Below are 25,704 nucleotides of genomic sequence, written 5' to 3'. Positions count from 1 at the left end.
TGGTCTGTCAGATACAAAGTAGGAGGGAGTTCCAGGCCAAAGGCAAGAAGTGGTCTAGGGATAGATGAGATTGAGGTACAGCGAGTAGTTTGTCATTAAAGGAGCGAAATGGGTGGACTGGGATATAATGGGAAATCAGAGAGGTAAGGTAGGAGAGGGCAAGGCGATTGAGTGCTTTAAAGCAAATGATAAAAAGTTTCTGTTTGCTGGGAAGGTGGATGAGTAACCACTGGAGGGTTTTGAGGAGTGTGGAAACATGGACTGAAAGTTTTTGTAGCAAAATGATCTGGGCAGCAGAGTGAAATATAAAGTGAAGTGGGGAGAGACAGGAAGAAGGGAGGTGAGCAAGGAGGCTGATGCAGTAATCAATGTGGGGTAGGAGAAATCCTTGGATTAGCGTGGTGGGAGTTTGGATAGAGAGGGAAGGGCAGATTTTAGCAATGTTGGGAAGATTGAACTGACAGGATTTGGTGACAGATTGAATATGTGGGTTGAATGAGAGAGATAAATTGAGATATCAGTGAGTTGAGAGATACAATGATATATCCTCAATTATACCTTGTGTCTGCCTTCCGTCTCTTAGAATCTGTGAGCCATGGTTGGTGTTCTGATTTCTGTGTACTATCCCAGTACTTAAGTCTGTACTTGTTACATCAAAAACACTTAATACAATCAATATGAAATTGGACTGAGAGGCCTCCCGTTAGGAATAAAAGAAATGTTCTTTACCCCTCACCCAGAAAATATCCTTACTTATACAGATGGGTGGATGAATTCTCAAAGTTGCTTGGGATTCAGTTTTGCTCAAAGACTTAAACTCACAATCTTGCGCAAGATCTGAAGGCCCTTAAGCAATAAGAGAACTTGCTCACATGATAAGCGAGAAAAGTTGAGGAAATATGGGGAGCATCCTTATTCACACACAAAGATTCATTGTCATTCAGCACACGTGCTTCTTTATTAGACTGTCTTGTGCAAGGTTTGACTTAGATGCATCCACTCAATTGAGAAATGGCCAAGTCAGAAGGGAGAAAACCAGTGCTTTGACCAGTCCATCAGGTAAGAACCCCGAACCCTACCTACCTCGAAATAATAGTTATAAAACAGCTGAAGCCTTCATTGTGTTCATTTGATTTTTAAAGCTTAGAAAAGGACCGCAAATATTTCCCAAAGACTAAAACGCAGCTTTAAACGGTCCGACTAGGTAATCCAGAGAAATGAGTGGATGACAAAATGAAAGGAAAAAGGAAATGAGAAAAGGCCCAGAGTAATGAGGGAGGTTACCAACTTCACTGTGAGCCAAGCCAGGAATGGAGTCACTCGTGAGTCTTACGGCGAGTATGTAGTAGCTTGGGATGGCTCCGATAGAGACAGAGAGAAAGGGAGACAGTCCCAAAAGGCACCCTGACTTAGAGGAAGAGTGTCAGTCTGCTAGGTGGCGAACCCGGGGTTGAGTGTGAACCTGCTTTGTGACCCTGGGCTGGCCACTTACCCGCTCTGAGCCTCAGTTTCATCTGCAAAATGGGGATAATGGTGCCCACCTCTCCTATCTTCCTCACAGGGCTAGAATGAGAAGCAGTGTGGTCTAGTGGATACAGCACAGGCCCGAGAGTCAGAGGGACCTGAATTCTAACCTGCCACTTGTCTGCTGTGAGACCTAGGGCAAATCACTTCACTTCTCTGGGCCTCAGTTGCCTCATCTGTGAAATGGGGATCAAGTCTGAGAGCCCCATTTGGGACATGGACTGTATCCAACCTGATTAGCTAGTAGCTAACCCAGCTCTTAGTACCTTACCTGACACATGCTAAATGTTTAGAAAAATGATTAAAAAGAGCACTTTGGGTTAGAAAGAGCTATAAAAAAAGGAAGGTATTATCGTTATCTTAATCACCTTGGTGAAGGTAGTGAAATAAACCTTTCCCCAGACCTGATCACATCTGCGGCTGATACCTCATAAAGTATTTCTAGGATGTTTGTGAATGAGGCGGTAACATGAATGGCAAAGGGCGGTTCAGTTTTTCGTTATTTGCTGTGTAGGTCTAACGGGATCCACATGCAGTCAGGCATAAATTCAACCCAAATATGCCTGGGATGTGATTTCCTCTGGATTTTCACTCTCTGCTTGCCACTGACTTCCACTTGATTGCCTCCAACTAGAAGCCACTTAAAATACTGGTTCTCCCTGATTGGGAAACATGAGCACTCAGATTCCTTTTAGTGGGGGAAGAGTCAAGAGTAATTTCCTCTGCAAGAGGGAGACTTGTTTGCTTCCCAGAAGATGTTGGGATTAATGTGGGTATATGCAGCGAAGAGATTTCATTGGTTCACCCCTCCCTTTCATATATGTGTGTGTGTACATAGATATATATATATATATATATATATATCCATATCTATCTCCCCCCCACACTCCTCTCTCCCACTCCCCACTGCTGCCTAGCTCAAACAGAATTATTGTTTTCATCTGGGAGAATTCAGTCTGGCATGCCCAGAGAGAAAACCAAGGTAAGAGAGAGGCCAGTAGAGCCCTTCAGAGAAGCAATACTGGGATTCTGCAGCTGCTCACAGAGATGATCTCTTGCCAGTGTTCCCAACCGCCGGCTCTCCGAGTCAGGGATGGAGACAGGGGAGTGGAACTAGGGTAGAAGACGTCATTTCCCAATTACACTGGTTTTCTAGAAACAAAACTAAATAGGATCCCAAGTTTCTGCACCTGGTATGGGTTCTCTGGGACCATTATCTTTCATTTACCTGCCCACTTCATTTTTTTTTTTTTAATCACGCAACGAAAACTTTTCCTGAAAGCCTGGTATGCTGTGATTCTCAATGGAAAAAGATGGGGTATATTTTCCAAGCACTTGTTAGATGTTTCATAATATTCCACGAGACTAGTTTCTCTGCAGTCACTTATGGCCCCAGATTGTTTCCAGATGTTTGCTCAAGCTGCACCTTTCCCTAGTGTTCCTAGCAGATGCGTTCTTGGGACCCACCCTCCCCTCTTCCAAACTCTTAAGGATGCCCTAGAAGAGGTCAACACAATAGAATGTGGACCTTGAGTTTGGCTCCATCCATTTTTTTTCCCCTCCCCTTTTTTCTTTCTTGGCATTTAATATTGAAATTTAAATTCCTGCCGTACCTTGTGAGGGTTGCCTGGGAATGGAATGCCATTCCGAAGAAGTCTGTTTGCATTCTGCACCTGATTTGCTCTCCGTCCTCCTGTCTCCCCCTTCCCACCTCACCCACGAGGAGACAGGTCAAAGGTGATAGGTCGGGAGGTTAAAGGCCTTGTCAACAGCAGCTTCTTTTCATCAAGCTGATCCTGTGAGAGGGGGCAGAAGTCCACATCCTTCTGAAGGGGGCGATGAGAAGAAAAGTGTGGGAGTGGTCGGTTCTCTCCAAAGAGGCGATGTGTAGCTGTGCTCGGGAGGCAGAGGAAGAAGTGTAAGAAACCCGACAGAGAAAGTGATCCCCTAGCATCGTGTTTCTCACGAGCCCCTCCTTGGCGACAGAGCCCCCGAGATGGTCAAACGGTAGCCGCCGTCAGGATCGGCAAGAGAGAGAGAGAGAGAGAGAGATGCAGAGACGGAGAGAAGCAGATACAGACGTGACAGCCAGAAGGTAGGGAGTCAGTGTTTCCTCATTCAACCACGAAGCCTCATGGACTCAACCTGATACCACTCATCCAACCATTACCAGAGGAGGGAGAGCCCGGCTGCATCACCAAATTTTAAAAGAGACACAACTATTCATCCCTCTGTTGCACCCACCCGAGGACCTCTGATGTTGGCATGACCACCTGATTGACACAGCTAACTTGGTCCTGTAACTCCTACCAGTTGGTCAGTCATATTTATTGAGCGCTTAATGGGTGCAGCGCAACGTACTAAATGCTTGGGAGAGTATTAATATGAAATAATCGATAATGATAATTACGGTACTTGTTAAGTGCATACTATGTGCTGAGAACTGTTCTATGTGCTGAGGTAGATGCAAGCTGATCAGGTTGGACACAGCCCCTGTCCCACATGGAGCTCACACTCTTAATCCCCATTTTACAGATGAGGGAACTGAGGCCCAGAAAAGATAAGTGATTTGGCCAAGGTCACACAGCAGACATGTGGCAGAGCCGGAATTAGAATTGTCTGACTCCAGGCCTGTGCTCTACCCGCTAAGCTATGCTGGCTCTTAACGAGCTGGTATATACGTTCCCGGCTCGCAACAGGTTTAGAGGGAGTATTTGTTCCCTGTATGTGTCCTTAAACCCCTAATATTTGTTCCTCAATCTCACTGTCAGCCTCAGGTTTGGGAATGCAGACAAGGGCCTCTATTTTCAAATGGGTGTAGTCTTGGGCCACTCCAGAGGCCCATACGAGAAAACAGATCTGTTGCCTTGTCAGTCAGACAACCAGTCAATCATATGTTTGAGCACTTACTGTGTACAGAGTAAGAGAAGCAGCATGGCTTAGTGGTTAGAACATGGGCCTGGGAGTCAGAAAATCATGGGTTCTAATCCCATCTCTGTCATCTGTCTGCTGTGCGACCTTGAGCCAGTCACTTAAATTATCTGTGTCTCCGTTACCTCATCTGTGAAATGGGAATTGAGAGTGTGAGTCCTATGTGGGACAGGGATGGTGTCCAACCTACACTACCTTGTATCTGCCCCAGCACTTAGAACAGTGCTTGGCGCATAGTAAGTGTTTAACAAGTACCTTTTTTTTTTAACAGAGCACTGTACTAAGTGCTTGGGAGAGTACAATATAATGGACACATTCTCTGATCTCGATGAGCTTACAGTCTAGGTGATGATGATGGCATTTGTTAAGCACTTACTATGTGCCAAGCACTGTTCTAAGTGCTGGGGAGGATACAAGGTGATCAGGTTGTCCCACGTGGGGCTCACAGTCTTAATCCCCATTTTTACAGATGAGGTAACTGAGACACAGAGAAGTTAAGTGACTTGCCCACAGTCACACAGTTGACAAGTGGAGGAGCGGGAGGCAGACATTAATATAAATAAATGAATTGTAGATATGTATATAAGTGATGGGGAGCGGCGAGGTGGGGTTGAATAGGAAGCAAGTCAGGGTGACGCAGGAGGGATTTGAACGAAAGGAAAAGAGGGCTAAGGCAGGGAGGAGGAGGAGGAGGGAGATGTGCCTTCAATAAGGCTTTGACAGGGGGAGAGTAGATGTCTGTTAGATATGAGGAGAGAGGGTGTTCCAGGACAGAGGCAGGACGTGGGCGAGAGGTCAGTGGCGAGATAGACTAGATTGAGGTACAGTGAGAAGGTTAGCATTAGAGGAGCAAGCCCATTCTGGAACTCTCAGTACAACAAAAGGATGTCCTTTACACTGGACAGAAAATGACTCTCTCGATGCTACTGCCAAAAAGGAGCAATTGGGTGTCATTAAGTTTCTTCATATTCTTTCCAATCTACAGTGCGGTTCCTTTGGGAAGCAGCGTGGCATAGTGGAAAGACCACAGAGCTAGGAGTTAGAGGACCTGGGTTTTATTCTCGGCTCCGCCTTTTATCTGTGGAGTGACCTTGGGCAAACCACGTAACTTCTCCGTCCCCTCACCTGCAAAATGTGAATTCCAATACCCGGTCTCCCTCCTACTTAGAATGAGAGTCCCTTGTGGGACCTGGTTATCTTGTATGTACCGCAGGACTTAGTACAGTTCTTGGTACATAGTAAATGCTTAACAGATACCGATGTCGCCATTATTGTGGTTACTACCTGTTAAAGAAACTAACCTGGTAAAGTCATTTTTAGCTTCAGGAAACATTATTTTCCCTCAAGTTTCATTACTTGGGAACCGTGGAAGTGTGTTAAGTATGCATTTAAAAGTAAATCTCAAAGTCTATTTTTGTAAGCTATTCTGAAATTCCTCTACTAGGTTAGATTCATTTAAAGCAGACCAGTCTGATTATACAGTCTCTGTGAATGGTGACAGGAAATTTTGGGTTTTAAAAATATTTCATTTAGGAAGACAGATGGGGAGGAATGAATGTTAAAGGAGCGGGATAGAGAACTGAACATGGAGTTTATTTTGACACATCTGTGTAAAACATGTTACATTCACTTGACATGTATCATTTTCCCTCTATCTCTGAAATCTACAATATTAACACATCAATGGAACTTGAGGGTTATCAGACACGAATAATAATAATAATAACAATAATAATAGTAATGGTGTTTGTATTTGTTAAGCACTTACTATATACCAACGCTGGCACGGATACAAGATATTCAGATCCTGGTCACGCACAGGGTGTACTGTCTAAGCGGGAGGGACAACAGGCATTGAGTCCCCATTTTATAGATGAAGAAATAGGGGCACAGGCAAAGTTGAATGACTTGGCCAGGTCATCACACAGCAGGCAAGATTAGAACCCAGGTCCCCTGTCAGGCATCAAGATTTCTCAGCAATCACCTTCCATTCTGCCATTTCTCCCCACCGCCCACCACTAGGTTCAAGGAAAGAGAGACAGCCCAGGTGAGCCTTGGAGAGGAACATCAGAGGAATCTGGGAAACACTGGCGAAGCTCGATTCCACACCGCCAGGTCACTAACTAGACTTCTTGCTTCGCCTCTCCTGAGCTCGTTGGGTTGGCTCTCTTTGGTCACCCTTTCTACCGCCCCTCAACAGATATTGCCACTGCTACCGTGGCTCCCCACTGTCACAGTTCTTACTTATCCCTCCCTACCAACCACCGCCGTGCCCCATCGTTACACGGGGCCTGCATGCCCATCGCCGCTGTAAATCACCTTGACGTGCAGTCTTTTAAATGCCTAATACTTGGCTGAGTCAGGTGTGGGATTGGACAAGCGGTCAGTGTTTCAGTGGTTAAAACATTACAGAGAAGAAGTTGGAGCCAAAATTCCTGGGTTCTTTTGCTGTTTTTTCCATTGACTTGCACTCTGACCTCGATTTCTCCCTTTCAGCCAAGCACACAGGGGAGAGAAACGGAGAGAGGGTTTACCCTCCCTGGGGCCCGGAAGGGAGTTTTGCTAGCACAGAAAGTCTACCACCGGAAAGTGCTTTCCCCGTGTGAGAGAAGACCTCTGTGGAGACGGCGAACACGCCATTCGTGGCAAATTCGCAGAAGCCAAGAGAGTCAAGGGGAGCTGTGTGAAGTAGGGTAGGGTGGTGGGTTGCGGAGGGAACAGGTTGGAATTAAGTATGGGGGTTGGGCCAGAAGATAAACAAGGGGATGGTCAGAGATGGTGGGAATTGGGGTGAACTGCTGAGTGAGGCTAGACTGGGGACCATAGGAAGGTAAAAGACCACAAACTAAGTGCGGCGACCAAACTAGGTAGAGGGTGGAGCTGAGGCTGCACCTCAGCTTTTGAGGCGGTCAGGACGGCACTATGGATGAATACTTGAAAATCTATTTTTATTTTCTTCCAATCTGAGAGCCCTTAAATGGCTCATTATTTAACCATGCCAAGTTCCAGACCAAACCCAGGGAAGCATAGGCCTGGGAGTTCAAAGTGCAATGCAAACATTGTAAACACTCAAAGGTTAAATCCAGTAGCAGTTAATCCTAAAACACAGCTGTGCGGGGCTTCAGGGATGGTGGAGTAGAGAGAGAAAAAGGGACAGAGCACTTGGACTGTGTGTATTATTTCCTTGAAGAAGTCTAAGGATGCAACCGGCCTTCCCACACAACATTGATTTCTATGAAAGGCAAGCTCAGAAGCCACATGGAGTGCAAAAATATGCTACTCTGTCCCCCATTAGTTCTATCAACTCCACATTTGTTCTTTCCAAATTCTTTACTCTTCTTTCTTAGTAACTTTCCTGCCTTGAGGGTGTTAGGACCTGTAGCGGAAAACAAAGTTGACAGACGGTAATGAAGTTGGGTGACACCCCAGAGTTATTTTGCATCTGCTGTCCAGAAATATCACGGACTTTTCTCCTCTGCTAATATTTTCCCTTTAAAATGTTATTTGGATTCCATTCGGCCATGGATTTTTATTTATCCCTGGGTCCCGCCAACCTCACTGGCCTGCTTTTTTGTTTCTTCTTTTCTTTCCCTTAAAAACCTTTTTTCTCCCTCCATAGAAAGGATGGATTTATGGCCCCTTTCGGCAGCTGCAAGCGGGCCCTATTTTTACAGTTCAGAGGCAGAGGGGCAGTAAAAAGATTTACGGAGTTTCACCAGAGTTGGTTGTATGAAGACTGGGGATCCAGATTAGTTAGACAAAAGCACCTCAGCGTTGAGAGTGGCCAGTAAAGGGAGCTTGGAAACAAAAACAAATGAACTTGCCCGTCGAAAGGGGGATGGGGAATTCCCTACCTAAATTCTTCACCGTTGCAGCGTCTAAGGCTCTGTGAACTCTGCTGCGTGATTCCTTTTTTTCCCCCCTTCTCCCTCTCCCCCTGCCCATTTGGTGTTGTTGGTGGCCAACTTTCTTTCAAAAGCACCAAGGTGGAATTGCCACTTCAGTTCGTACAAGGGTTGAGATTCCCCAGCAGACAGCTCCAACGCTAAGGTAGCAGCCGCGGCTGCTGATACGCGCAGCGGTGCAAATTCCAGCGCACAGCTCAACAAGCAGCGGTCACAACTACGGCACAACATTGTGAGGTAGGTAGAATAGGAGAAGCCCCAGGTTTAGGATTTGGCGCATATGAAATGCACCAAGTAATGAAACTCCTAGAGAAGAAATTGTCACGTGAGCTATGTGGCTTTGGAATAATAATATGTGGCTTTTCCGTAAGCGCTTTCTAAGTGCCAAGCACTGTACTAATTACTACTCCGACACTTAGTACAGTGCTTGGCACATAATCAAGTCCCACAGGGGGATCACAGTCTAAGTAGGAGGGAGAAGAGGTATTGATTCCCCAATTTACAGATGAGGGAACTGAGTCACAGAGAAGTTAAGTGTTTTTCCCAAGGCCCCACAGCAGGTAAATAGCAGAGGCTGGATTAGAACCCAAGTCCTCTCTCTCCCAGGTCCATGCTCTTTCCACTAGTCCACACTGCTTCTCACTGCTTTCGCTGTGCCGTGAAAGTCCAGTTTCATCATGCAGGGTCTTTTTTTTTCTGTTTATTTCTGAGGTATTTTTTCTGAGGTTCAACCTGGGAAATAGCAGTATTTGCTATTTCTGCTATTCTGCTCTTCTGCTATTTCAACAAACTATGTTACCTCTCCTCATATAACTCTTCTTGTCCTTGTTCTGATTAGGCACCAAAAAGTTAGGTCAGACCAGAAATGGCTGTTTTGGTGAAGGGTGTGGATACAGGCTTGGTATTTCACTTTATTTTACCCAACCCTCCGCCTTGCAGCACTTGTGTACAAAGCCATTACTTGTACGTAGCCAGGATAGCAGCATGGCATAGTGGATAGAGCACGGGCCTGGGAGTCAGAAGTCACGGGTTCTAATCCGGACTCTGCCACTCGTCTGCTGTGTGACCTTGGGAAAGTCAATTCACTTCTCTGTGTCTTAGTTCCCTCATCTGTAAAATGACGACTGGGACTGTGAGCCTCACAAGGGCCAGGGACTGGGTCCAATCTCATTCTCTTGTATCCACCCCAGCGCTTAGTACGGTGCCTGGCGCATAGTAAGTGGCTCACAAATTCATTCATTCATTCAATAGTATTTACCGAGTGCTTACCGTGTGCAGAGCACTGTACTAAACGCTTGGAAGGTACAGTTTGGCAACAGATAGAGACAATCCCTGCCCAGGGATGGACTCACAGTCTAATCTGGGGTACAAAAATTATTATGGATATTACTTTCATTAATGTCTGTCTCCCCCTCTAGACTGTAAACTCCTTTCATTCATTCAATCATATTTATTGAGCGCTTACTGTGTGCAGAGCACTGTACTAAGCGCTTGGGAAGTACAATTCAGCAGCACAAGAGACAATCCCTGCCCACAACAGGCTCACAGTCTACAAAGGGGGAGACGGATATCAAAACCAGTAAACAGGCATCAGTAGCATTATTATAAATAAAAAGAATTATAGATATATGCACTTCATTAATAAAAATGAATAGAATTATAATCATCAATACGTATGTATACACACAAGTGCTGTGGGTCGGAGAGGGGTGGAAAGAAAAGGGAGCGAGTCAGGGTGTTGGGGGTGGGGGGAGAAAAGGGGGGCTTAATCTGGGAAGGTCTACTGTGAGGACGAAACTCTTCTACCAACTCTGCTGCATTATATTCTCTCGAATGCTTAGTACACTGCTCTGTACACAGTAACTACTCAATAAATATGACCGATTGATTGACTGAGTCCTGAGTGAGCTGTTCCTATTAAAATCAGTGGGAACTCTGCACTTGGAAAGACTCAAAATGGAATCTCTGTATAGAGGTGTGGGTGAGAAGCAGTGCAGCCTAGTGGAAAGAGCCCGGGCTTGGAAGTCAGAGGGCCTGGGTTCTAATCTCAGCTCTGTCACTTGTCTGCTGTGTGACTCTCTGCCTCAGTTATCTCCTCTGTAAAATGAGGATTAAGACTGTGAGTCCTATGTAGGACAAGGGATGTATCCAACCTGATTAGCTTGTGTCTATCCTAGTGCTTAATACAGTGTCTGGCACGTACTAACAAAAATCATAAAAAAGGAATACTTCCACCGGGTCAGATAACTTTCCAACACCATTACTTAGTGCTTGGTCTTTTCCCAGTCTCCATGGGGAGAAAGACTTAGATATTTCCCTTCCCTGAGAGAAAATCAGCCAGCAATTTGCTTTCTTTTAACTTTCCAGTTAAGCATCCACTAATTCTTTCTCTTTTACCAAGTCTTCTGATGTGAAGTCTACTTAGACTGTGAGCCCCATGTGGGACAGGAACTGTGTCTAACCTGATTAACTTGTATCTACCCCAGTGCTTAGAACAACTCCCGACATAAAGCAAATGCTTAACAGATACCATAAAAAAAAGGTGAACCAACAGCTTAGAAATTTCCACAAGTCTAAGTTACTCTGGAGAAAACATCAAAGTGACAGTGAGAAACTAAATTCTTAGCTTCTCTTTCCGCCCCCCCTACCCCCCATGATGTAATATGACGAATATTCTCCTATTAAAATTCAAGGGAGAAGCCCTAGGCAATAACCGTCCAACGACATCTCTGTGTTCACAGCGCCTGTGTACACTGTATAGGGTGCTCTGCATATATGCACAGGAGTATGCACGTGCAAACACAAATGCTCAACAAGCCTCTGATAAATTAAGAATATGGTTCAGTGTTTGCTGGGCACACATTTCTAGTGTTGCGTTACCCAGCTCATCTATGGTAGTTGTCCTACCAGCTGGCATTATCTCTAATTAATGGCATATAGTGGTGCTATAGAAACCACAGATGTACTGTCACGCAGGAAACTGATGGATTTCTGAGGTTGCTTCCGGAGGGATTTCAAGAGGACGATGAAATGCTAGGAATGCCTCGTACCTAGGTCGCTCTCTGTCTCCGTCTCTCTCCATCTCTCTGTATCATTCTCTCTGTGTGGCTTTGGTCTTCTTTCTTTCCTCTTACCTTTGCCGCTATCCAGTGTGTGCATGTATATATAAATATATTTATAGTCAGCCTCTGTCAGTCATATGTATTGAGCTTTTACTGTCTGCCAAGCTCTGTACTAAGCACTTGGGTGAGTCCAGTGTAACAATTTAAAAGACACATCCCTGCCCACAATGTACTTACAGTCTAGAGATAATAATAATAACAATGTTGGTGTTTGTTAAGCGCTTACTATGTGGCAGACCACTGTTCTAAGCGCTGGGGTAAATACAGGGTAATTAGGTTGTCCCTCTTGGGGCTCACAGTCTTAATCCCCATTTTTACAGATGAGATAACGAGGCCCAGAGAAGTGAAGTGACTTGCCCACAGTCACACAGCTGACAAGTGGCAGAGCCGGGATTCGAACCCATGACCTCTGACTCCCAAGCCCAGGCTCTTTCCACTGAGCCACGCTACACATATATATTCCCTGAATGTTTTTCCTTTGATTTCTATGCTCCCTTTACTGTTCAGGACTAGTTTTCAAATGTACTTGTGTTGAACATAAGATGCCCCACAGCCTCTCCTGTATCTCCCTATCGTGTCTGTTGATGCTCAGCAACAATGCCACTTATCAGGATTTCCATGCTTGAGAAGGGAGGAAGCAATAAGAATATCGTTCTCATTTTTCCTCAGAAGAAAGCAGAGGATGACAGGGAGAGGCAGGTGGGGAATAGGGGTTTATAAAAAGGAAGTAGCCCTGGAAAACAGCGTTAGTCTGTAAACTCATTATAAGCAAGGAATGTGACTGTCCACTCCTCTGTATCGTAATAGCAATAACAATAATAATAATGATTGCATTTGTTACGTGCTTACTATGTGTCAAGCACTTTTCTAAGCTCTGGGGTAGATACAAGCTAATCAGGTTGGACACAGTCCCTGTCCCACACGGGGCTCACACTCTTAATCCCCATTTTACGGACGAGGGAACTGAGCACAGAGAAGTGAAGCGACTTGCCCAAGTTCACCCAGCAGACAAGTGGCGGAGCAGGGATTAGAACCCAGGTCCTTCGGACTCGCAAGCCCGTGCTCTACCCACTAGACCACTCTGCTTCTCACTCTGTGCTTGTGTACTTTTCTTAGTGCTTAGTACGGTGCTCTGCACACAGAAAGCACTCAATAAATGCCACTGATTGATGGGATTCATTCATTCACTAGTATTTATTCAGCGCTTACTATGTGCAGAGCACTGTACCAAGCGCTTGGAATGAACAAGTCGGCAACGGATAGAGACGGTCCCTGCCGTTTGACGGGCTTACGGTCTAATCGATGATTGAGTGACTTGGGGGAAGAGAGCAGTGGGATCCCTATATTAGGGCAGGAGGCTGTAATAGCATTTTCTCTGAAGACATGCACACCTGGTATGTTCTTTCTCTTAGGTTGTAAGCTTGCATCTTTTTTACTCCCCACCCTAACACGAGTCCGTGGTGGGTGCTCAATAAATACCCTTGACCGATTTACTAGGTAGTTGTGTCAATCATCCCCTACATTCTGGGTATTTAGATCCTCCCAAGGGCTTAATACAGTGTTCTACACAGATCAAGAAGGAGCATGGCATTGTGGAGAGAGCCTGGACTTGGAAGTCAGAAGGTCATGGGTTCTAATCCCATCTCTGCCACTTGCCTGCTGGGTGACCTTGGGCAATTCACTTCACTTCTTTCTGCCTCAGTTCCCTCATCTTTAAAATGGGGATTGAGAATATGAGTCTCAAATGGGCCAGGGACTGTGTCCAACCTGATTTGCTTGTAACCACCCCAGTGCTTAGTACAGTGCCTGGCACATGGTAAGCACTTAGCAAATGCCATAATTATTATTATTATTATTATGTGCTCAGTAAATATGACTGATTCAATGCTGGTTCTTTGAACACTGATTCTTCCCTTAGATCTGAATAATGAGGAGGCAACCGTGAGACGTGGTTAACTGTGCACGCCAAACTCCTATCCAGTAAGTGCAGAGCACTATACTAAGCACTTGGGAGAGTAATCCTGATATTTATTATTATTATTATGGTATTTGTTAAGCACTTACTATGTGCCAAGCACTATTCTAAGCGCTAGGGTAGATACAAGGCAATCAGGTTGTCCCGTGTGGGGCTCATAGTCTTAATCCCCATTTTATTAATAATAATAATAATAATGTTGTTATTTGTTAAGCACTTACTATGTGCTGAGCACTGTTCTAAGCGCTGGGGTAGATGCAGGGTAATCAGGTTGTCCCTCATGAGGCTCACAGTTTTAATCCCCATTTTACAGATGAGGTCACTGAGGCACAGAGAAGTGAAGTGACTTGCCCACAGTCACACAGCTGAAAAGTATCAGAGACAGAATTAGAACCCACGACCTCTGACTCCCGAGCCCGGGCTCTTTCCACTGAGCCAGGCTACTTCAGTGGTATTTGTCAAGCGCTCATGTGCCAAGCACTGTTCCAAGTGCTGGGGTAGATACGAGGTCGTCACTTTGTCCCGCGTGGGGCTCACAGACTTAGCCCCTAATTTACAGATGAGGTAACTGAGGCACAGAGAAGTGAAGTGACTTGCCCAAAGTTGCACAGCTGATAAGCTGCAGAGGCTGAATTCGAACCCATGACCTCTGACTCCCAAGCCCGGGTTCTTGCCCCTAAGCCGTGCTGCTTCTCTATTGTCTATTTGTTCTCCATCTGTTACCTTTACTCGGTGCTAAGCACTGTACCAAGCACAGGAGTAGATATAAGATAAGCAGGTTGAACCCAGTCCCTTCATCCCCATTTTACAGATGAGGTAACTGAGGTACAGAGAAGTCAAGTAACTTGTCCATGGTCACACAGCGGACAAGAGGCGGAGCCGGGATTAGGAACGAGGTCCCGCTGACTCCAGGCCCGTGCTCTATCCACTAGACCATTCTGTTTCTCACGGCGTGAGCGTACAGTACAACGGAATTAATGGATACGTTCCGTGCCCACAACAAACTTACAAGCAACAGATTAGGAGACGGACATTAATATAAACGAATAAGTTAGAATAGAGAAGCAGCGTGGCTCAGTGGAAAGAGCCCGGGCTTGGGAGTCAGAGGTCATGGGTTCGACTCCCGGCTCTGCCACTTGTCAGCTGTGTGACTGTGGGCAAGGCACTTCACTTCTCTGTGCCTCAGTTACCTCATCTGGAAAATGGGGATTCACTGTGAGCCCCACGTGGGACAACCTGATTATCCCGTATCTACCCCAGCGCTTAGAACAGCGCTCGGCACATGGTAAGCGCTTAACAAATACCAACATTATTATTATTATTATTAGAATATGCAATTTCAAGAGACGTACCTAAGTGGTGTGGGTCTGGGGCGATTATCAAATGTCCAAAGGTCACAGATCCACGTGCGTGAACGATACAGAAGGGAGAGTGAGCTGGGGGGAAGAGGCTTAATCGGGGAAGGCCTTTCGGAGGGGATGTGACCTCACATTCAGAGCGTGAAGGATAAGTTGGACCAAACCAAGGTGGAGAAAGGCACTAAATCTCCAACCATCTGTTCAACCCTTAGGTATCAGAGGATCTCAGCAGGTCCAGGGACTGCTACCAGAATTATCTGTTGGTTCTAGCCCACAGATTCAAGGGGAAACTTGTTTATGGGGCTGCCGGTTCTAACTCCTCAATTTACCCCGGCTGGCTTCTCCGTTAATAACTTGCCCCGGTGAATTCTGAGGACTTGAGAGCCGAGACAGCTCAAAGACGGCTCAATTTCCTGGAAGACCCGAATATTCCAAGTTCAAATCTGACGTGAGGGGTACAACCCTGCAAGACCCCACATTAAAACCCTCAACTTATTCACAGCACTCACCGCGTCCGATGCCGCTCGCGCACAGATCGCTCCTTCTGATCCTGAGATACGCTTTTCCCAAGCAACCTCGTGTTGTCAGACAAATGTTTCCAAATTCCCTAACGGATTCTAGACAAAAGGTCTAGACCCACATCGGGACCCAGTCGAGTTCACAGAGGGGTTGTGTAGGCAGCTGCGGAAGGGCAGGGGGATGAAGGATAAGCTGCTCTGTGATATCAGCAGACAACCTCTTTTGTAATTGTCCACCTTCCTTTCCTTCTGAAGGACCCGGGGGCCAGCCTCCACCAAATCTGTTTGCCATTAGTTACACTTCCAATTTAGGGGCCAAGGTAATTGCCAGCACTAAACTACAATTGCCCGAAGACGCAACTGGAATCTGGGTATTTGTAAATCACATCCGGATGTTACACCCTCCCTCTAATTACCGCGGCTAGGCTCACAGATTTGCATTTTTTGCCATCTCAAAGTCAACTGGCTGTGCAAACCTTGAGGGCTCGATTTTGTAGACCCAGTCGAGGCTGGAGGGAAATTGGGATGCTAGAATTCACAAACCTTTCAGTCCCATATATTTCACGGGGTGAATTAAAGTCATGTGATCCAGATAGGACAAGGCTCTGTTGGGTCCCCGGCAGAGAAATTGCAGTGGTTTGTCCTCTTCATTTAAGTACACGGTGTGGAGTAATGACATCATACAGACACCAGACTTCAGCGTGTCTCTCCGGAGCCGGCTCGGTTCGAAACCAGGACCCACCCTACCTGTTGAAACTACCTCCTCCAAGAGGCCTTCCGTAATTAATCCTCTACCTTTATGGTCGTAACCTCCCATTAGCTCCTTAAGCACTTTCCATTCATCTTATCATATTTATTGAGCGCTTACTGCAGGCAAAGCACTGTACTGAATGCTTGGGAGAGTACCGCATAACAACGAAACAATCCATTCCTGTTCACAGTGAGCTCACAGTCTAGATGGGGAGACAGACATTAATATTACTAAAGGAATAAACAAAGAGATAAGTGAATAAATTATAGATCTATACAGATCTATACATATGTGCTGTAGGGTTGGGAGGGAGGATGAGTGAAGGAGCAAGTAAGAGCCACACAGAAGGGAGTGGGATAAGAAGAGGGCTTCATCAGGGAAGGCTTCTTGGAGGAGATGGGCCTTCAATAAGGCTTTGAAATGGGTGAGACCAAATATCTGCCTGATATGAGGTGGGAGGACTTTCCAGGCCAGAGTTAGGATGTGGGCGAGAGGTCAGAGGTGAGATAGATGAGATAGATGGGATCGAGGTACAGTGAGAAGGTTAGGATTAGCACTAATGTGCTAATCGGTTGACTTTTTTATTAATTGATTTGTTTTCTTTTGTTTTTATATGTAGCTATGATCTTACCTTTTAGCTATTCTATGAGAGCAGTTTGGGTTAGTTTGTCACTCCCACAAGATTGTAAACTCCTTGAGGGTGGGGACTGTGACTCTTCTACTCTTCTCTCTCATGGGCCTAATTTAGTCTTACACACATGGTAAGTACCCGATGAATGCTGCTGCTGCTGATGCAAACTCCTAAAATTCTTGATAACATCCTTGTAATAATCACAACTGTGGTGCTTCTTAAGTATTTACTGTGTATCAGACACAGTACCCAGTATGCCCTGGGGTGGATGCAAGCAAATCAGATTGGTCATTATCCCTGTCCCGCATGGGGCTCACAGTATCAATCCCCCTTTTACAGATAATAATAATAATAATAATGTTGGTGTTTATTAAGCGCTTACTATGTGCCGAGCACTGTTCTAAGCGCTGGAGTAGCCACAAGGGAATCAGGTTGTCCCCACGGGGGGCTCACAGTCTTAATCCCCATTTTACAGATGAGGTAACTGAGGCACAGAGAAGTTAAGTGACTTGCCCACAGTCACACAGCTGACTGGTGGCAGAGATGAGGTAACCGAGGCCCAGAGAAGTGAAGTGACTGGACCAAGGTCACCGAGATAAGTGGCAGAGCCGGGAAGACTGTGAGCCCTTTGTTGGGTAGGGATTGTCTCTATCTGTCGCTGAGTTGTACTCTCCAAGCTCTTAGTACAGTGCTCTGCATACAGTAATAGATACAACTGAAAGAATGAATGAATCTCATGACCTTCTGACTTCCAAGCCCCTGCTCTATCCACTGCATCACACCGCTTCTCATTTTTCTCCACCTGCTCCAAGGAGGTAATCTTAGTTGACCTTCAGGCGTCCCCCTGGCCTGAATGGCATTACTAACATCCAATTCAACCTCCTCATATGTGTCCACAACGCAGAGGGTCTCTTGAAGTAGCCTCGCTGCAAAAGAGGCAAATCATTCTGTTCTCAACTGTTTCCTTTGGCATCAGTAGGAGTTATGGGACAAGGCAGGGAGCGGAAACCATGTCAGTCAGTTAACTGTACTGAGCGCTTAATGTGTGCAGAGCACAGTGCTAAGCGCTTGGAACAGTACACTATAACCGAGCCCACATCGAGCTTTCCGACTAGAGGGGGACGCAGACGTTAAGAACGGTAAATGGATTACAGATACGTACAGAACATCCACAGGCCACTCACTCCACCTTGAATGCCCCCTCTAGATTGTAAGCTCCTCATGGGCAGGAAACACGTCTACCGACTCTGTTGTGCTTTCCCAAGTACTTATTATAATGCTCTGCACACAGTAAGAGCTCAATAAATCCCACTGATCGATTGATCGATCAACGAGTGGAATCCTGTCGGCCGCCCAGCCGAAGCCCATTAAGTGCCCACTAATGGACATCACTTTGTCATTGAATAATGGATGTTCTCGGTGATTTTCTGCTTCTTACGGATCTGACGAGTAGTTTAGTAGTGCTTCCACTGTGGTCCGGTTGGCTTCTCTTTCCCCTTTAGCCTGCCACGATGTTGCCCTGTTCAAGTTCACCTTTTCCCTTTGAGCTGTCTTTCAACCCTCACCTCACTCTGGTTATGTCGAAGATCCAGGTTTCCTTCCTGTCCATCTGGATAATTTTATTTTCCTGTTTAAAGGCCGACGGGGTAGGGGAATGGCAGAATCAATCAGGCTAGGAGCCAGAGCTCGATTCTCGTAGACTTCCTCACCACGGTAGAGTATTCAGAACATCTGGATCAAATGGTCACGGACGTTGGGTTGTAGATCTTCTCCTGTCCCCAAAGAACCAACACCCTGGTCTTAGACTTGGTTGCGGATCGACGGTCAGGCGTGTTGTGTGACGTCTGCTTTGCGAGCTGACTGCGTCTTAGATAAACGTTTGGTTTCAGGTGCCGCTGAGTTCAGTCAAACCCCCCAATTCTGTATTGTATGTCACCAGGACGAGGTGTTTTCCTCCACTTCCAAGCACATAGGAAGGAAGTTGAGTCTTCAGGAAATGTTTATTATATCAAGAGATTCACTGTACCGAAGATCCACAATAGCCGGAAAATAAAAGCACAGAATTGATATGTATTTTTAAAGTTACTGGAAAGTTTAGTAGCACGTTCATTTGACCTCCATACGTTGAGCATGTTCAGCGGGTCCCAGGTGATATTCATCAAAATGGATTCAAATCCGGTTGTCGATTCTGAGTTATCGTGGTTCAGAAAATACTTGGAAAGACTATGTGATAAAATGGACAGACTATCTCTTACTCAAGGAAAAGTATACGAAGGAGTTCACACCAAATCGTACGGCTAATAGATGAAGATGTTAATATTGCTTTGTTAGCACAGCCTCTAGTTTCTTTCTCGAAGGAGCTCAACATATATCCTTGAAACTTTCCTGGGAAGTTGGATCATCCCCTGCTGGTTCCATATTAATTTTCGGGAACAGGAAGTGACGTTTGGCAAGAGGGGTCGTTTAAGTACCCAGAGACATTAATCCTTAAGAATCTTAGTAGGGGAAAAGGAGTATCATCTCCCGTATACAGATGTTCTCTTGCTGGGTCACCGAACTTCAGAATCCTGCGGAGGTAGCTCAGAGCATAGAGAAGCAGCGTGACCTAGGGGATAGAGTACAGGCTTGGGAGTCAGGAGGACCTAGGTTCTAATCCTGGCTCTGCCACTTGTCTGCTGTGGGACCTTGGATGAGTCATTTCACTTCTCTAGACCTCAGTTACGTCTGTAAAATGAGGGTGAAGACTGTGAGCCCCAGGTGGGACAGGGACTATGTCCAACCCAATACGCTTGTATCTATCCCAGTGGTCAGTACGGTGCCGGGCATATAGTACGCACTTAACGAATGCCACAGTAGTAATAATAAGAGCGGCTATGTGGAGTTGGAGGCTTCTTCAAACTAAAGAAAGGATCTGTGAAGATATGAATACTAACCTTCCTGGGTCAAACCAATGGCCCGTCCAGCCCCCTGTTCTGCCTCCAGAAGTAACAACGGCACTCTTAGAGGGAGACTGAGTGTACGGCGTGGCTCAGTGGGAAGAGCCTGGGCTTCGGAGTCAGAAGTCATGGGTTCGACTCCCGGCTCTGCCACTTGTCAGCTGTGTGACTGTGGGCGAGTCACTTCACTTCTCTGGGCCTCAGTTATCATGTCTGTAAAATGGGAATTAACTGAGCCTCACGTGGGACAACCTGATTACCCTGTATCTCCCCCAGCGCTTAGAACAGTGCCCTGCACATAGTAAGCGCTTAACAAATACCAACATTATTATTATTATTATTATTAATACACATGGATTCCTAGCTCTATGGGTATCCCACTGAGCTCCAGAAGCAGTGTGGCCTGCTAGAAAGAACATGGGCCTAGGGATCAGAGGACCTGGGTTCTAATCCTGGCTCTGCTACTTGTCTGCTGGGCGATCTTGGAAAAATCACTTAACTTCTCTGTGCCTCAGTTACCTCATCCGTAAAATGGGGATTAAGACTGTGAGCCCCATTAGGGACATGGACTCTGTCCAAGGTGATTAGCTTGTATCTACCCCAGAGCTTAGTTCAATACCTAGCACATAATACGGATTTAATAAATACTATTTAAAAAAAAGATAAAACCTTACTACAGGCTATGCTACTTCCCATAAAATAATTTCCACCTGCCATTATGTTTTCTCAGTTTGGACATGACTACTAAGTCAGTGGGTGTAACTAAAAGAACACCTTATATAGAATTACATTCTCTTTCTTATTAGATTTATAGCAGACTTGCCATTTTTCTTTGGTTCATAGGTACACCGGACCCATGAGTAAATGAGAATTTAAATAAAAAATATGATTTACAACACTACCAAGCGATGAGTGCCCTCCATTTTCAGATGAATCGCAGTTATTTAAGTATCTGGGGAAGGGCTGAAATTTTCAGGCTGATCAACTTCTCCGTTGGGCTGGTAAGCTTTGAGAACTTGCCTTCATTGGCTAACATGCCACTAGTATTTGTATTTTTTAAAAGATAGATCACCATTTCTTTATTTCATTTAATAGTGGAACTTTACTTAGCAGTGTCGTTAATAGAGGGTAACAGTGAGGAAAGGTGTCATTGTAATTTAAATATGCTATCATCTTTCCACGCTTTTTACACTCCTTGGGAGTTCCATCTAGGTGTTGTAGAGGTTGAGAATGATGTCGTAGCCCCTACAAACAACTACTACGTCTTGTACACAGTGAGGTCTTGAGCATGTTTGTTACAGCTTTTGGCCATAACCCAAATTTTCCTAAGATTCTTTTGGCCTGCAGGCAACATGGTCATCATTAAATCCGGAAAGACTTCTGGAATCAATCATTGGCATTTATGAAGCATTTACTAGGTGCAGAACACTGTTCTAAGCGCTTGGGAGAGTATAATATAAGATAATAAGCAGACACATTCCCTGCCCCTAATGAGCTTACGGGCTAGAGGAAATGACTGGATGAAGTCTGGAAATGACTTTATCCCTCCTTGAATTCTAAGGAGTCGTTGGAGACTACTATCTACAGGATCCCTTGGTAGGCAGTAAGCTCCTTGGAGACCGGCAATGTGTCTGTCAACTCTGTTGAAATTTATTCTTCCAAGCACTAAATACACTGTTCTGCTCACAGTAAGACTGTAAGCCCGTCAAAGGGCAGGGACTGTCTCTATCTGTTACCGATTTGTACATTCCAAGCGCTTAGTACACTGCTCTGCACATAGTAAGCGCTCAATAAATACTATTGAATGAATAAATACCACTGATGGACTGGCTTTTATGATTTTCATGGGAGTTATCACAACCTTTTTATTAACCCTGTCTCACTGTCCAATCCCAAGTAGGTTTTACTCAGTTTAACTTGTCCCCTGCCCGGAAACAACCAATCGGGAGAAAACTTCATATTCTGTAAAGGCACTATTGGTGTGAAATTCACCTAGGAATGTAAGTGTGGCTGAAAAGGCCCATTTGGAAATTAGAGCTCCTGGCCAACTTGTGTACACAAAAAGTTAGTCCTTTGTTGTGTTATCTTGTTTAATATTTTTAGATTATACTTCTGTTTTGCTTCCTTGAATTAGGGCTATTTTCCAGCTTCAGATTACCCTTCTTTGAGAGGTAAAGCAGAAACGTGGTTGATACTGGCTTCTCCAGAAGAGTCAAAATGGAGCTCCTTAAAGGCAGCCACTGTATCTTTCCCTTTGATTGGACTTTCCCGGGCCCCTAGTACCCTGCTCTGAGAACCAGTAGCAGCTCCCTCCATCCAAGCTGATGATGGTAATGACGATGATGAGGCATTTATATTTGCATACATAGTGCTGCAGAGCACCAGAATAGCTAGAGTCTGATTTGCCGAAAGAACTCAGAGAGTATTCACGCAGAAACACTTTAATGTATCTCCATTGATCCACTGATGAGAGGGTCAGAGACTGATGTCAACTCGTGATGAAAGGGTTAAAAAATGGACGAATTTGTGCTCTCTTTCCCATACGGGCGCACGCACACACACAAATACACACACACCCAATTCCCCCTCCCCCCCATTCATTACCTATCGCAATCCAGCATGTCCCCGCCATCCACTGCAGACCTAGAATTCCTCGTCTCTCCCGACTGTCTCCAGCAAGTTCAGACTCAGTCTAAGTCTGACTAGACTCGCAGAAGCCGAGAGAGAGGCTTCCATAGAAACCTCTAAATGGCTTTTAATGTCTACCCACCGTAGCGTTCCCGGAATGAATTTGCGTCCGGCTTCTCCAACAAGGGGAACCCTCTTAAGGAAGATGGATGCCCTCTCCCCTAGAAAACATTAAGAAGAATGAGGGCACCAGGATGCAGGTTTGGCTTTGGTGAGTTGAAATGGGGTCCAGGGAGTTCAAGCCGCTTATGGGGTAGTTCCTCTAGTGGTTTTATGTTTATCTTTTTTCTAATATCTCTTACGGAGACAATGTCTAGGGGGGAAGGGACCACTTTAACAGAGACATATGTGGATATTGCAAACACAAGGCAGCAGCAGGAGAGGACTCTAATATTCAGTCATGAATAGGCTGGAAAGAACTACAGACAGACATGAGCTTTTGGCAACCCTATCTTGATTGCCAGGCGTCAGTATTACCGACTTCTTAGGGCACTTATCATAAAGGAACCACTCTCTTTTACATCCAGGTCCTCCTTAAGATCCAGATGCAAAATATAAAGGAGCTACGGGATACCACAGCAATGTAACAAAATAAACCATCATGATTCAGAGCTTCAGGTTCTGGGTTCAAGGCTAGGGATGGTTAAAGATGGTATCAAACCCCAACGTGGATCTTGCCCTTCTCAAGGTGTACATGGAACATAAATCAAGTCTTTGAACAAAATAGAACAAACAGGCTCTCGGTACTTTCGGTCCTTAGAAACGTCTATGCAAGGAAGGCGCTAAAAGTGGTTACTGAGGGATGAGGTAAAATCACCTTTTCCTGAAGTCTTCAAAACTAGAATGGAAAACTTGTCCATCTGGAAATGGTTTGGTTTCTCTGGAATCAGGGGTCAGACTGCATGGCCTCCTGAACTCCTATTTAAATAATATCGATAAGCCAATGGCATTTTGTTATTATTTAATTTAATTTTGCTTGAAAGTTGCATTTCTCCTTTTGGGAAAATAGTAGAGATTTTTCCCACGTGGGGAGAAGACCGGTGATCTGGTGAATTTGCCAAATGAAGAAATTCAATCAGGATAATTCAAGCCTTAATAAGCATCACCTTTTCCTCAGTTGCGGAGGTGTCAGTCTGAACTCTCTGGGGCCTGAACTCTTCATATCTCCTCCAGGAAGCCTTCCCTTACTAGCCTCTAATCTCTCATCCTACGCTCTCTCTTGTCTGCATCGCCTATGCACTTGGATCCATACCCACTAAGCACTTAGATATTTACCCAACACCCCACAGCATTTATCCTTAGACTCCGTGACTTCCTCTATCTGTAATTTACTTTAATCTCTGTCTCCCCAACTAGATTGCAGGCTCCTCGTGAGCAGGGGATCAGCATGGCCTAGTGGGTAGAGCCCAGGAGTCAGAAGGACCTGGGTTTTAATCCTGGCTCTGCCACTTTTCTGCAGTGTGACCTTGGGCAAGTCACTTAACTTCTCCGTGCCTCAGTTCCCTCATCTGTACAAAATGGACTTGGATGCCCCATATGGGTCAGGGATTGTGTCCAAACTGATGATCTTCTACCTACCCAGTGCTTAATACTACGCCTGGCACATAGTAAACGCTTCACAGAAACCATTATTAAAAAAACTCTATTGCACTCTACCAAGAATTTGAAATAGTGCTGTGCACATAATAAGTACTTGCTGATTCACACTAGACTGCAAAGAATGCCACCCTATAAATCCACTGCTATCCCTGTTGTCATTCAAAGACCACTTTTCACTTGGTCCCAAGCCCTGCTTCAGGCCAGACCCGTGCTCCCTCCATCCAATACCTGCTTTAGGTTTGCTGAGCTGTTTTTAGCAACTTACTAGCTATTTTGAGTTTGTAACTGAGTACGAAGCCAGACCTCTTCAGCCTAAAGGCAGGATTCGATCTCTCAGCTGTAAATCATACATAATCTCCTCCACAAGCCACAGGAGCGAGTGTGAAGTCCAGCAGGACCTCTCCCCTAATGCACCCCCTCCTCAGATGGAATCCAGATCTACCAGCCAGGTGACTGTTCATCTATTATGGGACCAGATGGACTGACTCTCACCCCAGACCCTGGACCAAAACGTGGGGAAGATCTCCAGGGGAAACATTTTGCCCGTTTAAGGTCCTTAAGTATAGAAATATGTTTAAAAAAATACCCTGCATGGGTTGTCTCTGGAACTAAGCATTTTTATTCCTCATATTTGGGGGACTTGAGTCCTTCCAGTTGTCAGCTTTGGCTACACCATGGACGAGGGAGTGTTTTTCACCCGTGAGTGGCCTGTGAAAGTTTTCCAGTTTCTTACACTCTGGTAAATGCCTGACATCACGCTTCTCCTTTTCGTTGGTTTCTCCTTGAGAAAAACACCAACAGAAAAGAAACTCGATAGGAGTTTTGGGGTCATTTACTCACGGAAGAAACAAGGGGGTGCAGCTCCGGGAAACCAACATCTGATCTAATCCCGTTCTCTGAAAGTGTGGTTATGGTCAGAGTCTCTAAATACGGCACCTTGTTACTGTACATAAGCTAAACTGCACCCCGTGTGTGTCAACGTCTGAGTCATATCTGCTTCGTTTTCTGAGAAAAACAAGTTTTTACTCCTGTCAGCACTGCAGGACCAGTTTACTGGAGCTGGGGTAGTGCCAGTTGCATTCTGTTCTGCCTCATGGATTGGCTACAAGACTGCCAAGTTTGGGTTTGATTCCAGAATCCTCACAGGGGGGAGTGATGAGGTATGAAGCAGAGAAAGCGTGACTTGATTTTCAGAGATCAGCTCAAGGTTGCGACAATAGGGGTAGGACAGAAAGGAAATGGATGTTCTGATTTGGGGACGAGAAAGAAAGGTGCCGGGGCTGACAGACCAGAAAACAAAGGCTTCAAATCCTAGGGCTAGTAGGTGTTTTTCGTTTGTTTTTTCCAATGCAACCGTTTTCACCCTAGCCTGACCACCCTAAATCAATTTCCAAGATATTCTGCAGTCTTTCTCACTTTCCCAATCCAAAGTCTTCAACCTTTCTGTTTTTCTGGCTAAATAACTCCTCTCTTTTTCTTCTGGATTATTTCTTCACTGTTCCTATTTTCCAACTCTGACCCCTCTTTTTCTATTCTACCTGCTTGGGCTCCTGCTGGAACTGTTGATGTTTACCGAGCACCTGTGAGTAGGAAAGTTCCCAAGGAAGCAGGTGTTTTGGCAATCCATCCTGCATCTACTCTCCCCTGATCTCACTCAGTTCAAGGATTTTAAGTGCATTTCAGCACTCAGGGTAAGAGTTTAATTTGCAATCGTGCATTTCAGACAGCTCCACCACTGCTAGCTGTATTGCACTCTATAACCATGC

The 25,704-nt window shown here is 45.4% G+C and overlaps 2 long non-coding RNA genes across 2 annotated transcripts in view; one reads left to right on the top strand and one right to left on the bottom strand.

Moving 5' to 3' along the window:
• Nucleotides 1-25,704, bottom strand: part of LOC120638578 — a 60,399-nt gene that overhangs the window by 15,350 nt on the left and 19,345 nt on the right. The gene's annotated exons all lie outside the window — the stretch shown is intronic.
• The window catches only part of LOC114813672, a 106,980-nt gene continuing 82,259 nt past the window's right edge, over nucleotides 984-25,704 (top strand). The window contains exon 1 of the long non-coding RNA XR_003761385.2: nucleotides 984-1,059. This is a non-coding gene — a long non-coding RNA (uncharacterized LOC114813672). The remainder of the gene's footprint in view (nucleotides 1,060-25,704) is intronic.

This window comes from Ornithorhynchus anatinus, chromosome 8 (assembly GCF_004115215.2).
Source record: "Ornithorhynchus anatinus isolate Pmale09 chromosome 8, mOrnAna1.pri.v4, whole genome shotgun sequence".
Lineage (NCBI taxonomy): Eukaryota > Metazoa > Chordata > Mammalia > Monotremata > Ornithorhynchidae > Ornithorhynchus > Ornithorhynchus anatinus.
This window is presented reverse-complemented; position numbering and strand designations above follow the sequence as displayed.